This window comes from Mesoplodon bidens, assembly GCF_964165515.1.
Source record: "Mesoplodon bidens genome assembly, chromosome: 8".
In the NCBI taxonomy this organism is placed as follows: Eukaryota; Metazoa; Chordata; class Mammalia; order Artiodactyla; family Ziphiidae; genus Mesoplodon; species Mesoplodon bidens.
The window spans coordinates 65299644-65314895 of record NC_138165.1 but is presented as its reverse complement, the minus strand read 5'-3'; positions in this window follow the sequence as shown (position 1 = coordinate 65314895).

Here is a 15252-nt window from a genome sequence, read left to right as displayed (position 1 = left end):
TTAGCTAGTTTAACTAGATTACTAGATTTTCAGTGTATGAGCTCTAGTAATAATTACTAACTAGTACAATTGCAGTTGTATATACAATTAGTTTCATAAATTAGGATGTTTATTTAACTATTGAAGCATAAGCAGATGGTTAGGTTAATAAAGTAGTGTAGCCAAAAAACTTTAATTTAGGCAGTGGTGATAAATTTAGTTTTACTCTTATGATCCATGATAAATATATATATATATATAATTTTCTTCCAGTAAGAATAAAACAGTTGAGTATGGACCAAAAGTTGGTGCTGAAACAAAGTAAACCAAAATAGAATAAAGGTTAACTTTTATACTAAGATAGGCAGAACTAGCATAACTTAGATCAAGCTAGTTTTTTTAGATTCCCTTGGAAGAATAAAAAAACAAATCAAATATTTAATTAAATTTAATAATGAAATGAACCTCCCAAAGTTCTTGCAAAATGACCAACCATCATAGTATTGTATCAGAACTTCAGGACCCACAGTAGACTGATAAAACCCCTTAGTCTATTTCAGGTCTTCCCAGCTTCTACATAGATTAAGATTTTGTCTTCACACCCTTTTATACCTATATTTGTATCTATGTGTATGTGTGTATATTTATATATGTGTGTATATATATATATATATATATATATCAATAAAACTTAACAAATACTATACATATATATTTTTAATACCAAGAGACTGGAAATTTTGTAACATCTAGGCCTGAGATATCCATCTTAACTTCGTGTTCCAGTTTTACTCACAATTTGTGACACATAATATGTGTTACATCAGTTTTCTAAGTGAAAATGTAACGTCATATATCCATAATCTAGAAATTGTAAAAGACAGAATTATGGGATTATTCAGGTAATCTAAAATATGCCAATCTACATCTCATAGTATACTTTCAAATTACTTTAGTTTTAACTTTAGCATTCTTATTTTATAGGTTGTTTCTAACTTCTGATTATTTTAAATATTTTGTGTTATAAGGGGGGACAATTATATTCATTGAAAAATTTTTTTCTAATACGCATGTGCTTCTGAGTGGTTCTCAAAATTTGCAGTCAGGAACCTTTTAGATCTATTGTTTTGAACACCAAAGAAGAGAGTGCTATTACTGAAGTCATTTAACATAATCCACTTTGACCATTGCCAGAATACTGTTTACATGTTTTCTCTCTACTTCAAAATATACTACTCCTTATACAGATAAGTTTTATAGACACTCACCAATATAATAATAAATTGTCATGACTATGAAAAGGAAAATTCTTTACCTATAATGATAAACTATCAAATTAAATAACAAATTTTGACCCACATCCTTAATATGAATTTTTGTTTCATTTACCTATGCTTAATGATAATTTGAGTATTTTAAAAATATTCCATAGAAAATATTTATTCTAAAATTTTAAATTAGTAGACCAGACAAAAAGAACTCATTATATTATATGTAGCACAAGCAGAACTCTTTGCCCATTTGAAAAGATGAATATATTAGTTATGTACCTGGTGTAACACACTCTAAAACATAATTTAAGGGAGTGGCTCTCAAAATTTGCTCTGAGAAACTTAGAAAATTCTTAAAAATTGTGGAGACCCTTAATGTGGGTAAATTCTATCTATATTTTTCATATTAGAAATTTAAATGGAGAACTTTTAGAATATTCATTTAAAATAGGTATTGTATATAATATAAAACAATATAATTAAAACAAATATATTATGAAATATTTATAAAATATTCTATATATTACATAACTATAAAAATAACTTTAAAACACAAAAATAGCAAGAAGAGTGGCATCTTATCATTTTAGAAATCTCTTTCATGTTTTGTTCAATAGAAGAGAGCTTATTCATTCAGGTGTAATATACATCATGTGGTCTGGAATACTTAAGAAAGTAGCATGAAAAAGGCAACTTGTTCTTCTCCTCACACTCCCCCTTCCCTCCTTCCTCTTCTTCCTCCTCTTCTTTCTAGTCTGCTGCTGCTTCATATTACTGTTATTATTATTGAGAAAATAATTTTTACTTCACTGACCATTTTATGAAATATAGAAAACCAAGAAGTGGCCTTTTAAATTACCTATTAGTTTTCTATAATCATGTTGTACTATTCGACAGCTATGGAAAAATTCTCCAATTTGTCCTCAGTGTCAGACTTTTGAGGTGTAAAAATTCTTATCAGTATGTACCTGCTGGGCATTTAGTAGCTCAAGCAAGTTGACAAGATTGTCAGCACTCAGAATACAGAATTTCTCCACAAATAATATATAATGTGGTTTTATATGCAGAAACCTATTTCAGTTGATACAGTAAAAAGATATAGGATAAAATACGGATGAAAACATGCAAGTTAACAGAAATTCCTTTGTAATCATCTCCTTTCTCCATTAATTATCTATTATAAGCTTTTTTCCCTATCATTAACTTATTTCCCAAACTTGGTGTATTAGTGTAATGATAATGACATTGACAGTTATTCTGTGGAATTTTCCCTTTTCAGTCTAGCAAACAGATTGCAAATGAGTAGCTATGTAGCATTAGGCTATTATTTACCCTTCTGAAATTCATGGTCTCATATCAAGTGGGGCAATAATTCCTTTTTTTACTGAGTCCAAGATCATACTGCTAACCTCATGACAGGCCAATAAATGAGAGACAAGTTGTAGGGGCAAGGACTATTATCTTTATTTGAAAAGCCAGCAGACTGAACCAAAAAGATGGTGGACTAGTGTCCAAAAGAACCATCTTACCCGAGTTACAATTCAGGCTTCTTTTATACTAAAAGGTTGCAGACTTCTTGGTGAAGAAATCCTTTGTTCTTGCAGCTGTCCATCACAATGTTCTTGTAAGCCTCCAAGAAGGCAAATGTTATTCTCTGTTCTGCAACTTTTTATCTCTATATAAATGGAAAAGTGTTATACCTTTAAAGGTCAGAGCCTATCATGTATATTTCAGTCTATAGGTAACATTCTTTCACAGAGGCGCACAGCCAGCATGACTAAGCACAGGCAACAGAGCACAAGGGTTAGAGCTAAAGGAATAGATCCAATATGGAGTCAGGTTTGTTTTTCTCTGTTACACTCTCCTATCCACCTTACATAGTTATTAAATATATTAATATACAAAAATATAATGTAAACTATAAGGTGATATCCAAGTATAAGCTATAGTTATTTCAATGAAATATGAACACTGCAAGTTCTTAGTCGTTGACATATGTAAATTCAAGACATATACCTGGATCCATGAATAGATTATGCCTTGATCTCTAATATCCAAATATTAGTGTGAAAATATGATTCCAGGTCGATGGTTGAAAAATAACTGTTGGGTAGTTGCCTGGTTTCTCTAGTGAAAATGACATTAGAAAATTCAGTCTAACCATAGATCCTTATAGATTAGTGGTTGCTCGAAAATACAACTAGTTCTGAAGTCCCTTTGGGAAGTCTTATCATAGTAGTCTAACTTGTGATAGTTGATAACTGGGGAAGTGTGTGTGTGTGTGTGTGTGTGTGTAAAATGATGAATTACCTGAAAGCTTCATATTGGAACATACTCTATTTCCACAGCCCCTAGCTGTTCTAGAAACATGGCAACCTCTGGAGATGCAATATAATTTTATTTTTTTGCATCAATTTTATGAATTTAGTACATTTCTTATTTATTACTAAAGGACACTCTGGACTCTTTGCCTACAATGGGAAGTGGAAGTTAACTGCTTTGTGGTAGCAGCAATGGACTGCATTCTGTCACTCAATTGTTATCAGTGACCTAAGTGAAATAAGATAGTTTCTTGGTAGTGAATTCAAAAGGAAAGCACTTAAATGTTTTTCACAGGAATCTTAGTATGCCTTTGTGAGCATAATATAGCTGATATAGTGGCAACCTAATTTCCCTGTGAGTATTCACTTTAGCCATACCAGCTGCTAGTCTCTACCACTAGCAACAGCTTTGATATTAAATAGAGATAGTCATTTTTGTAAAGAAGTAAATTGCTTTATTTATTACTGATGTTGCTTGCCTCATATATTGAAACACTTTGTCACAGCTGGAGAATGCAGCTGCTTTCTTTTTCCTTATACTGCAATAAAAAATAAATCATAAGTGAAATACATTAGAGAGTAAAGTAGTTTATTCAGTGTTTAAAATAGGCTTTCAGCAAGTTAGAAATATATAATTTTCAGAAAATGAGTATATAATTTATAGCAAAACATTGATAATGATCCATTATCTGATTGTGTTATAGTATTATTTTGAAAGTCTTATTTCTTAGTTAAGACAATACTCTTTCAAACTTTTAGAGAAATTGAAGCTTGTGAATTTTGGAATCTTTTGTGTAATCATCGATAAAAGATGATCAGATGTAAAATTTTTATAAATATATAATATCAGAGTCTGACACATATTAGCAACGGGAGTCTTAAACACAAAATATAATTGTTCTGAATGATGTGATGAAACTGTTTAGAACGTCAAAAAGTGATTTATCTAAACCACACTTCTCAAGTCAATAAAAAACTAAAATCATACACTCTTAATTGTTCTCTAAAGTCAGGGATATTTAGACTTTGTGTTCTAAGCTCAGAGGAAATTCATGTGATCCACAAGGAATGTATATAAAACTGTCTTGATCATGAACAGAACTGATTAAACTCTAGTGTATAAAATCTTTTAGTTGATCTGGTAGGAAGTTTCCAACTAAAACTACCTAATATTTTTCTAATAAAATAATTTTAAAATAAGAGTAAAAATAAAATAATAACTTCCCTTTCCATCTATGACAGAGTAATGAACTGGATTTACCCTTTCTCCTTCGGCAAAAACAAAATCTGAAGGCAGACAAAATATGAAATAATTGTTTTTGGACATTGGACAAAATGCTGTGTAAGTCTGTGATCCTTTGAGAAGAGAAAAACAAACAACATGACCCTGTGATTTTTTCCAAATTATTAGCTGGAAATAGTTTTCTCACTGCAAGGCAAAAAGGGCTTCTAGGTGTGAAGTGGGGCTAGGTGAGATTTTTACCTTCTGCACAAGACTCAATAGTGGAGTGAATATTTATGGCCTGTGAAGGAATATTAGGGCATTGAGGATATTTGATCTGAATGAAAATTATCTGTGAATTATACAATTCATTAATTGAGCATCATCTACATGCCTCAATAATTCTTCACAACATCTCTGTGAAATGGGAATTCTTAGTATCCCTTTGTACAGCAAGAATAAGTAACCTGTCCCAGGTACTGGGTGACAGAGAGAAAATATGCACCCAGGTGTGTTTGTTTCTCAACTCTCTGTCATTATTCACCACATTATAATATTTAAATATGGATTAACCAAAACCCACGTGTTTTGACATGTACTCCATAATAGATAATGTAATAACAGAAGTAGTAGATCATTAATGTAATAGCAGAAAGGAAGATCAATATAGCTATTCACTTATTAATTTTAACCCCAAGAATATTTTATAAAAGAAAAAAGTAAATCCTCCTCAGAGCTAAAACAACTGTTTCAATTTCCCATATCACTTTCCAAACTTCTCCTTATATACATGCATATTTATAAATGTTTCTTTACATGTTTTTATATCTGACTTCCAGATTCTTTTCTATGATGATGATATAATACAGTTCTTCATATTGCTTATATTTCCATCAGTTGTACGGTTATTTTTTTTGTTACAGAAGGCATATTTGTATTTTCATTTTCTACAAATTTATTTATGTAATTACTATGGAACTGAAAGTTCAGTGATTTTAAAATTATGCTATTTGGTACATTTAGATAAGTTTTTCATTTATCTTTCATGTTTTGTTTATATTAGCCATACTACCTATTTTACATTATTGTGATTATCAGTTAATATATATGCCTTGTATACTATACTGAGCCAGAGGCTGCAAACAGTTTTACTTATTTCTGTATTACCCAATGTGAGCAGTGCCTGAGACGTAGTAGAAGCTCAGTAAATATTTGAAGCCATCCCTCTTTGTGGCATTCAAGAGCATCAGGATATATATCTAAAATCCTGTGTGCAATTTAATTTAGCTTTTGAGATCATCAACATAGCACTTGTAGTTTGCATATATTGAGGTGAAGTCATAATTACCTCTTGTCTCTCTTAACTCAGATCTTTCTGGATGCAAGTGGCAATATTCTCTAAGGAAGCCACTGTGCCCACTGGGAGCAATTTATCTGACTAACATAACATCTTTACATGTTTATTGGGATAAAAAGAGCTAGTTAACTCTTACAAGAACCAAATTTAACTGATATGAGCACTTCCTAAGTATATTTATTATTATTTTTTATCCCTAGAACTCTTAGCACGTTTCCAAATCTAAGATTTTACCTCACATGAAAGTACCACAAGACTTCCTTGCCATAGGTCCCTCGGCCGTCACCAACTGCCTTTGAAAAAATTCTATAACTGTTAACTCTGCTTTTGGTCTAAAGTAAACTAAGTACCTTTCAATATGATTTACTGGATTGTTTTAATTCTCCAGGTAAGAAATTAGGAATGAGAGGTTAGTTGGGAATATATGTTAATTATTTCATTTGAGCACTCTTAAATTTACTTTGTGTCAGGCTGTTCTAAGTGCTTTACACATTGCAAATCATTTAATTCTCATAACTCTTCTATTTTCAACATATCACCTCTCTAGTACAACTTTCTTGGAATTTCAGTCAGTAAGAATTTTTGAAATAAGATTTTTCTTAGAAATTTCAAAGGTGATTTTATTCCAACAAAATGAAGACTTAAGTTATATGTACTATCAAAAATGATCTCCTTCACAAAAGTATATTTCACTATGCTTTTCAACTTTTGAAATGCTTTAAATAGCATTATTAAACTAAACAACATTCTTATAAGTGCTATAGCATAGAAATGTTTGAAAGCACATTTTTTCTTTGTGATACTGGAAATGTTATAATTTAGTGTTACTTTTGAAAACATGATCAATTTGTAATAACATGATTAATTTGTAATATAGCTATATTTTTTCCATTTATTTTTTTGCCAGTAAAAGCACTGACATTAAAGTGATAACAAATGATCTATGAAATTTGGGAAGATTAGTAGTTCTCTAATATCCTTTTAAGTTAGTAATTACTTTGAACATCAATTGTCTAAATTTACCAATTAAAAGACAAGTTGTCAGATGGGTAAAAAAAATAGACTAAATATATGTTGTCTACAAGAAATTGCATTAATATGAAGACATATATAGGTTAAAGGTAAATTGATGGAGAAAATATAATATGCTAATACTAATCAAAAGAAGACAGGAGTAGTTATATTAATTTTAGACAGCAAGGACTTCAAAGCAAGGAAAGATATCAGAGATAAATAAGGGCATTACATAATAATAGGATAAATTATCCAAGAAGTATAACAATCCTTAACATGTATGCATTTAATAAGAGAATGACAAACTACATGAGGCAAAAACTAATAAAGTTGCAAAGAGAAATAGATAAACCAATTATCATCACTGGAGATTTCAACATCCCATATTATAAATGGGCAGATTCAGTAGGCAGAAAATGAATAAGGACAATCAACTGGATGTAACTGACATCCATAACCACTTTCTCCAACAACAGCAGCATATACATTCTTTTCAAGCACAATAATATATTCATCAAGGTTGACTACATTCTGAGCAATAAACACACCTTAATGAATTTAAAAGAATGGAAATCATATAGTGACTGCTCTCAGAACACAATGGGATTAAACTAGAAATAACAGAAAAATAACTAGAAAATCCCCTTTGAGTCATTTTTATCCTATTTTAATTCTTTAAACATATATATATATATATATATATATATATATATATATATATGTAAAATAGTTGAAGCTTTTATCTACTAAATCCAACATGTAGGCCCCCTGAAAGTCCATTTATAGTGCCTGCTTTTCTTCCAGAGTATGGATCATGGTTTCCTTATTCTTTCATATTTCCTAATTTTATTGACAGAATTGTGCATTTTAGGTAATATGTTGTAGCAAGTCTGAATCCTGCTTTATTTTTTGTAACTTTCCTGCATCTCAAAGAATATATCTGGTTATATCTTTTCTCATATTTTTTATTCTAATTATTTTTTAGCCTGGTGTCTAAGAGGCTAAGACTGCAAAGCTGTCAGCCAGTGATAGGGGAAAAGCACGTACTCCTACAACTCAAGTCCTTAAGAATTTAAATCTTAGCCTAATTCCCTGCATGTATGTTGAAATGCATTCAAAAGACAGCCAGTCTTCCAGTCTTTCTAGGCTTCCACTGCTCAGATATCTGAAATATCTCAGGGATGAGAGATCTCAGGATCTCTCAAGTATCCCTTATGCATGTACATAATTTCTTTGTCAGCCAGGAATGTGTCAGCCAGGACAGCTTATCTTACCCTTACATAGTTGCCAGTATCCAGCCTCTCTGGCTAGGGCACTCTGTACCAACTAGGACTACAAACTGTTCCTAGCAGAGTTACAGGTTTGCCCTTTATTTCCCACTCAGTTCCCTACTATTAATGAAAAAAAAATCACCACAGTTTTTAGCTTTCACCCCAAATCAAGTGTGCCTTTCTGGAAGCAAAACTTCTGGTTATGGTGGTCAGCCATGCTCTGTGAAAACTGTCCTAGCTGATCAAGATGGGAAGAGAGAAGGAAGGGAGCAGCCTCGCACCGCCCATGCAAAAAACAGACTCTGTTCTTACCTGAAATTATGAATAATCCCTTCCCATTTTTTTTTTTTGCCATTGGTCTATTTCCAGATTCCTAATATGGTTTGTTTTGATAATTCTGTCTAATTTTATACGTATTTTTGAGGAGGAGGATTTATTAAACTCCTCAAAGCCATAGCCAAAAGTCCCAGCCATAACTTCTGCACATTAACCCAGACAATACTTTGGTATTCAGAGAAAACAATTTCTTCAACCTCCTGTAAGTGTTCTAATATTCCTTCCCTTCGCCTTCCATGGGATCTCACTCTGCTAATGGAAAAATAAACTTCTTAATTGACAACATCCTGTTATTCTTGTTTAAATCTCTTTTGGTTACATGTTCAGTTAATTTAAGCAGTATCAGAGGACAAATAGTCTTTTGGGGATGACTCCTTCAATTGAGCAAATATTGACAGTTGGGTGTCCTCTCTGATCATTGCTCTTAGCCTTAGAGTGGTGAGGTGATGCTGGTAATCTTCAGTCGTTTCAGGCCCTTTAATGACACCCACCAATGAAATTCATCACCCCAAACTTTATTTTTGGTCACAAAGCTTAAAGCTGCCTTACAATTATAATAATGTTTAAATATTCATATATGTGTGTGGGTGTACTTGAATGGGTGCATGTTTATAAAAAATCCATAGCATTGCTAATTTATTTGATATATTTAAGAATCGTAGTGACAAATTTTATAATCGCTATGCTTTTCTTCATGCTTTGTTTGAAATACTTGAGTGTTTGATTTTTTAAATTTAAAAGTCTGATTTATTAAATTTAAAAGTTTTATAAGTGGTAGGAAGCCTTTGTTGTCTAGATTGAGATGTAGATATTTTGAATGCTTGAGAAAAATCGACTAATTTTTTCATATAGCTTGAACCATCTTAAGGAATTTACCTAATGAAATTTGTAAACTGGTAAATATTTAAGGTAATTCTCCACTGTCAAAATGATAAACTAATTAAGTATTATTTGAACAAAGGACACAAGTAAAAGTGAGTGCCTTTAATTTTAACACAAATTTACTATATTTACAAGTGACTATTATAAGTGACAGGTTGTGTTACAAGTTTAAGGAGACTTAGATTTACAAATTGAATAATTGAATACTAAAAACAAAAATGAAAGCTTTGAATCAGTGAGTTTTTGGACCTAAGTACAGGCACTGTATTATTGTTAACTCAGTGCCTGTGTCCCAATTAAATAATCTAACACGTTCCAAAAATTTGATCCATTGCATCACTGTACAACAAAGATGGTCTCAAGAAAAAGAAATAGAAATCAGGGAAACAGGAGTAGGGAAGCAGATGGAAATTGGAGGTCTAAGAACTGACCATAGAAGATAGGGAATGGAGGAATGGTCAAGAAGTCAACAAAGATTGAGAGCTGATCACTGTTTTCCTCAAAGTATTATTAAGGGCTCCATCTTGCCATATGCTTAATTTACATCTCAGATTCGTAGTTTTTAGTTGCTTTAATTGAATGTAAGCAGCAAATGAAATTAGATCCTCTTGGATATATGAGGGTGAACTCATAATTCTATGTATGAAGTACTGTGTTAGTTCAGTAATTGGTCTCCTTTCTTCTTTAGGAAAAAATGCAAGTCCGGTATTAGAGTTTGGTATAAATTAAGGAAAAAACCCACAAAATTTCCTTAGAAATGCTATAGGCCAGCATTTCTGACCATGCTGCAGTGGGAAACTGCACATTGCATTTGGTCATGATATCTATGTTTTCCAAAAAAATAGAGTATGAGATAAAACTATTGACCTGATAAGCTCCTTATTGAAATGATGCATAAGATTAGCAACATTGGGATAGCTAGCTTTAGGACAAGGTAAAAGAGGGAAGAAGTTAGTTTTATTATGAGGATGTGAAAATATATGAGAAAGGTTTATATAATGCAAATATAAGAAAAAGTGAGGGAAACCTAGTATTTAAAGTCTAATTAATATTGTTAAAATAAGAACAGTGCTACTGTGGAACACTAGTTTGAGGATTTAAAACTATACTAGAGGTTAGTTTTCCATTATTCTATTTATTGGCCCTTTTGCATCACTACAGTGTATGATAAAGAATATCCATAATAAAGAATTGCAGAAACTGTAAAAGACTGCATTTCTTCTGAATGGTCAATGAGGATTACAATTTCAGCCAGTCAGTTTTACTGCATTTCCATTCCCAGAGTCCAGTTTAAGAGAGTAACAGAAGAACTGTGTCTCACTGACCACTCATTTCTTCTCATCATTGCCTTTTTCACTTACCTTTAAAAACGTTACATCCAGTTGTCTAGGTTTATCTATTGAAATAGGTCTTCCTGTTTTCTGCATTAGATGTGCCTAGTAAGTAACTCTTTTCATTTACTGATGCTTTTCTCGGTTCAGTTATTCTATGTCCAGTTCTAGTTAGATATAACATCTTCAGTTTCTCTAGAAGGGTGAGAGTTTTAAATTTCTTTTATTGTGATAGAACATACAATATTTTTCATTTTAAACATTTTTAAGTGTAAAATTCAGTGACATTACATTCACAGTGTAATCACTGTGAGGATTACATCACCATTATTTGATGTATAGTGGTGAGGAATCATCACCACTATTTCCAAAAATTTCTCAGTACTCCAAGTAGAAACTGCAACAATTAAGTAGTAATTGTAAGCAGTAATCTCCATTCCTACCTTCAACCCCTGTTCCTGGTAACCTTTAATCTACTTTTTAGGTCTATGCATTTGCCTATTGTATACAATATATAATTTAAGTAGAATAAATATTTGTCCTGTGTCTGGATTACTTCACTTATTTAGTATAATGTTTTAGAGGTTCATTTCTGTTATAGCATGTGTAAGGGCTTCATTCTTTGATGGCTGAATAATATTCCACTATATGTGTATATCACGTTGTTTTGGTCCATTCGTCTGTTGACAATAGTTGTTTCCACCTTTTGTCAAATTATACTGCAATGAATGTTATTATATAAGTATTTGAATTCCTGTTTTCAGAGTGGAATTGCTGAGTCATATGGTAATTCTATGTTTAGCTTTTTGAGGAACCACCAAACTTTTCCACAGCAGCTGCAATTCCCAACAGCAATTTAAGAGTATTCTAATTTCTCTATGTCCTGGCCAACCCTGTCATTTTCCTTAAAAAAAAAAAAAAAAAAAAAAGTCATCCTAGTATGTATGAAACATACATACTATGTATGTCATTCTAGTATGTATGAAAAGTTACTGTTTCATACATCCTAGTATGTATGAAACAGTAACTCATTCTGGTTTTGATTTCAATTTCCTAATGGTTAATGATACTGCATGTCTACAAAAGCTTATTGGCCATTTTTATATCTTGTTTGGAGAAATGCCTATTCAAGTCTTTGCCCATATTTTAATTGTTTTTTATTTTGAGTTGCATGAGTTCTTTATATATTCTGGATGTTACACCTTTATCAGATACATGATTTGAAAATATTTAAATATTTTCATCCATTCTACAAGTTGTCTCTTCACTTTCATGATAATATCCTTTGATGCACAAAAGTTTTTAATTTTGATGGAGTCCAGATATGTTGCTCACACTTTTGGTGTCATATCTAATAATCCATTGCCAAAAATATAAGAACATGAAGGTCTTTTCCATTTATTTATTCCTTTTAAAATTTCTTTCAGAAATGTTATGAACTTTTTATTGTATAAGTCTTTCACCTCCTTGATTGATTGATTATTATTTTATTTAGGTATGCTATTGTAGTGGGAATTGCTCTTAATTTTGGGGGTGGATTATTTATTTTAGGTGTATAGAAATAAAGTTGACTTTTTGTGTTTATATTCTGTAACCTTGCTGAGTTCACTTATTAGTTCTAGTAGCCTTCTTGTGGATTTGCATATTTGGGGATGTGTATTCACATCTGCAAATAGAGATAGTTTTACTTCTTTCTCTCCCACTTGGATGGCTTTTATGTCTTTTTATTGTCTAATTGCTCTGGCAAATAAAAGTTCTACTATGATGTTGAATAGTAGTGATGAAACAGGGCACTAAAAATCTCCCAACAAAGAAAAATCCAGGACCAGATGGCTTCAGTAGTGAATTATACTGAACACTTAAATGAGAATTAACACCAGTATTTCTCAAACTTTTCCAAAAATTGAAGAGGAAGGAACATTTCCTAACCTGTACTATGAGGCCAGCATTACCCTGACACCAAAGCCATGTAATGACATCACAAGAAAAGAAAATTAAATACCAGTATTTTTTATGAATATAAATGCAAAAATTCTCAACAGAAAACTAGCACACTGAATTTAATAGCATATTAAAAGGATTAGACATCATGACTCAATGGGATTTATCCCAGAATGCAAGGAAGGTTCAACATGACAAAACTAACCAATATGATACACTGTGTTATGGTTTGAATTGTGCCCCCTCCAAATTCATATATTGATTTTCTAACCTCTCTACCAAATAAAGTCACTTTATTTGGAAATAGGGTCATTGAGGATGTAATTATTTGTTGAGATGAAGTTGTAGTGGAGTATGGTGGGACCCTAATTCAATATGACTAATGTTATTGTAGAAAGAACATCATGTAAAAACCCAGACATACACAGGGAAAATCCAATGTGAAGACTGGAGTTATACTGCCTAAAGCCAAGGAACTACCAAAAGCTAGAAAACAGGCTTAGAACAGATCCTGTTCTAGTGCTTTCAGAGGAAGGACAAACTCTGATCTCAGAATTCTAGCTTCTAGAACTGTGAGACATTTCTGTTGTTTAAGCCATTCAGTTTGTGGTGCTTTGTAACAGTAGCCCTAAGTAAGTAATTGGGACTATGTTAATAGATTGAAGAAGAAAAGTGACCTGATCATCTCAATGAACAGAGAAAAGGCATTTGACAAGATCCACCATTCCTTCATGATAAAAACATTCAGAAAACTAGGACTAGAAGGGAACTTCCTCAACATGATAAAGGGGATTTATTAAAAACCCACAGCTAATAACATCATACTCAATAGTGAAAAGTGGAAAGTTTCCTATTTTTTGGTCAATCTAGCTAAAAGTTTGTAAATTTTCATTTTTTCAAAAACACAAACATATGGCTTCATAGATTCTATTTTTCTAGTTCATATTTTATTTTTCTTAATTCTAATCTTTATTATTTCATTTCCTCTGCTATCTTTGGGTTTATTTTTCTCCTCTTTCTAGTTCCTCAAGGTGTGAAGTTAAGGTTATTGACTTGAGATCTTTCTTCTTTTTTTAATGTAGATGTTTATAGCTATAAATTTCCCTCTGAGCACTGCCTTTGCTGCATCCCGTAAGTTTTGTTATGTTGCATCATTATTTTAATTTATTTAAAAGTATTTTCTAAACTCTTGAGATTTCTTCTTTGACCCATTGGTTAAAGAGTATGTCATTTAATTTCCACATATTTGTGAATTTTCCAGTGTTCCTTATTGATATCTAGCATTACTCCCTTGTGGTCAGAAAAGATACTTTGACTCAGTCTTCTAGAATTTATTGTGATTTGTTTTGTGGCCTAACATGGTCTATTCTGAAGAATATTCTGTGTGCCCTTGTGGATTCTCTTCCTGGGTGGAGTGCTCTACCTGTCTGTTAGGTCTAATCAATTTATAGTTTTACCTTAGTCTTCTATAATACTTATTGATATTCTTTATAGAAGTTCTATTCATTATTGGAAGTGGTATATTGAAAAACTATTTCTCCTTTGAATTCTGTCATTATTTGCTTTATTTATTTTGGGGGCTCTGTTGTTTGGTGCAGATATGTTTATAATTGTTTTATTAATGAATAGACCCTTTTATCAATATATAATGCCATTTTTTGTCTCATAACATTGACCTAGTCTATTTTGTCTGATATTAATATAGCAACCTAGGCCTCTTTTGGTTATTATTGGCATGGAGTATCTTTTTCCATCCTTTAAATCTATTTGTTTCTTTGGATCTAAAATGCGTCTCCTGTAGGCGGTATATAGTTGTATTATTATTATTATTATTTTTTATTCTATATGCCTCACCTTTTGATTAGAGAATTTATTCCATTTACATGTAAAGTAATTACAGATAGGGAAGGATTTTTCCATTTAACTATTTCTGTGTGCTTACAGCTATTTTTATCCTTCACTTTCTTCATCACTGCCTTCTTTTGTGTGTCGTTGCTTTTTTTGTGGTGAACCATTTGACTATCTTTTTATTTTCTGTATATTTTTAGATGTTTTATTAACATCTAAAATGTTAATAACATAACAATATTTTATTACCATACCATGGAGAGAATACATTTACAAATTTATAACATAATTTGAATTGATGTCAACATAATTTAATGGCATGGAAAATTGCTTTTCTTATACAGCTTTATCTCCTCTTCTCCCCTGTACTTATTGCATGTAGAATACAATAAGTATTGTAAAAAATATATACATGATGTGGCCAATACCATTGAATTATAATTTTAATGTTTTTGTCTTCTAAATCCTATAGGAAAATA